Source organism: Portunus trituberculatus, chromosome 12 (genome assembly GCF_017591435.1).
Source record: "Portunus trituberculatus isolate SZX2019 chromosome 12, ASM1759143v1, whole genome shotgun sequence".
Classification (NCBI taxonomy): Eukaryota; Metazoa; Arthropoda; class Malacostraca; order Decapoda; family Portunidae; genus Portunus; species Portunus trituberculatus.
Window position 1 is genome coordinate 5,743,039 of NC_059266.1, and position 2,500 is coordinate 5,745,538.

A 2,500-nucleotide genomic window follows, 5' to 3' on the forward strand; every position below is an offset into this window, starting at 1 on the left:
TTACCGCCACAACGCAACCTGTCTTTAAGTTAACGTCTGGTGTTACTTTGGTGGTGGTGGTGGTGGTGGTGGTGGTGGTGGTGACAGGTTGAACTGAAGGAGGAGGAGGAGGAGGAGGAGGAGGAGGAGGAGGAGGAGGAGAAGAGGTTTGGAGATAGAAAAAAAAAGATAGGGAATATATATTGATAAGGGAAGGTGATTGAGAGAGAGAGAGAGAGAGAGAGAGAGAGAGAGAGAGAGAGAGAGAGAATGATGGAAAGATAGGAATGAATGGGTAAAGGGGAATGAATGGGAAGGAAAAAAAGAGGGGAAAAGGGAAGAAAGGCAAGGGGAAAGAGGAAACAACAGATAAATGAGGGGAAATGAAAGAGGGAAAGAGGAAAGCGAAGGAAAATAAAAGAGGAAAAAAGGAAAAGAGGAATAAAACAAGATAGAGAAATGAAGAAATGAGATGATAGGAAAGAGAAAGAAAATAATAGAAAAAGAGGAAAATGACAAATGAAAAGAGGAAGAAAATGAAAAAAAGAAAATAGTAGATAGATAAATGAAGAAATGTGATGATAGAGAGAGAGAGAGAGAGAGAGAGAGAGAGAGAGAGAGAGAGAGAGAGAAGGATGGAGGGGTGACGGGAGGCGAAAGAGGAAGAAGGAGAGAATAGCTAAAGAAGAAGAAGAGAAAGGAAAAAAAAAGATAGGGAAGATGGAGAGAAGGAGAGAGGGGTGAGGGGTGAAGGGAGGGAAGGGGTGAGGGAGGGGTGAGGGGGTGAGGGGAGGTGGAAAAGGATAAAGGATGAAAAGAAGGGGATAATAGATAAAGAAAAAGAGAAAGGATAAAAATGAAAGGAAGAAGAGAGGGGTGAGGGGTGAAGGGAGGTAAAGGGGGAGGGTGGGGTGAGGGGAGGGGTGAGGGGTGGGTTGAGGGGTGGTGGGGGGGTGTTGCGTGGCTCGTGAGGTACTTGGAAGCATTTTGTGGTTAAGGTAATGACTTCTTAATGATGAAGATTGACTGTGTTCCCGTGGCCGTGTGTCAGGGGGTCTGTCTGTCTGTCTGTCTGTCTGTCTGTCTGTCTGTCTTTCTATCTGTTTATCCTTTTGTCTGTCTTTTTTACCTATTTTTCTCTAATTACCTTGTTTGTCTTTCTTTTTTATTCGTCTGTCTGTCTGTCTGTTTATTTATCTGTCTGTCTGTCTGTCTGTCTGTCTGTCTGTCTGTTTTTATTTTTTTCTATCTCTATCTTTTCACTCTCTTTATTCCTATTTCTCTCTCTCTCCTTCCTTCCTTCCTCCCTTCCTTCCTCCCTCCCTTCCTCCTTCCTCCTCCTCCCTCCTCCTTCACGATTCCCTAGTCTGCCAATACTCAGTCTCTCTCTCTCTCTCTCTCTCTCTCTCTCTCTCTCTCTCTCTCTCTCTCTCTCTCTCTCTCTCTCTCTCTCTCTCTCTCTCTCTCTGCATGTATTTTGTCACCTTTACCTGTTCTGTCAACCGGTTCACCTGCATTTTTCCTTACCTGCCTGGCCGGTGTAGGCTGGGGTGGGTCGGGGTGGGCAGGGGTGGGTCAGGGTGGGCAGGGTGGGTCAGGTGGACAGGGATGGGCAGTGTGTTACCTTACTAGACAGGTAGGAGGGGGGGGGTAGTTGAAGTGGGCTAGGAGGGAACTGCAAGCTAGTCTGACCGTGGGCTAAGTGGGTTTGGAGTGGGTTCTGGTGGGTTGGAGTGAGTGGAGTGGGTTATTTTTGTCGCGGGTTAACTGGAGTAAGCCTCGGAGTGGGTTGGCATGAGTGGGAGTAAAATCAGAGTGAGGGAAAATAGTTTGTCTTATTGGAGTGGGCTGGAGTGGGCTTGGAGTGGGAGTTTACTGGAGTGGGTTGATGTGAGTGGGAGTAGATTAAAGTGAGAAGAAATAGTTTTTTATTGGAGTGGGTAGAAGTGGTTTGGAGTGGATTGGAGTGGGCTGGAGTGGGTCGGAGTGGGTGGGAGTGGGCTGAAGTGGGTTGAAGTGGGTCGGAGTGGGTTAGAGTGAGTTGGAGTTGGTCGAAGTGGGTCGGAGGAGTGGGTGGGAGTGGGCTGAAGTGGGTCGAAGTGGGCTGGAGTGGGTTAGAGTGAGTTGGAGAAGGCTGGAGTGGGTTGGAGTGGGGGAAGAGTTAGCTGGAGTGGGTGGAAGTGGGTCGGAGTGGGTTGGAGAGGGGTGGAGTAGGTTGAAGTGGGTTAGAGTAGGCTAGAGTGGGTTAGAGTAGAGTAGAGTGGGTTGGAATGGATTGGAGTGGGTTGGAGTGATATAAAATGGACTTGAGTGGGAAAGGAGTGGGCTGGGATGGGTCGGAGTGGGTGGATTAGGCTGGAGTGGGTTGGAGTGGGGTGGAGTGGGCTTGATTGGCTTTCAGTGGGTCGGAGTGAAGTGGAGTGGGTTAGAGTGGGGGACGGAGTGGGTGCCTTACCTTGCCGTGGGTTAGCGGAAGTCACCTGGTGTAATTAGTATTGAGTATGTGAACCTCCTCCCCTTC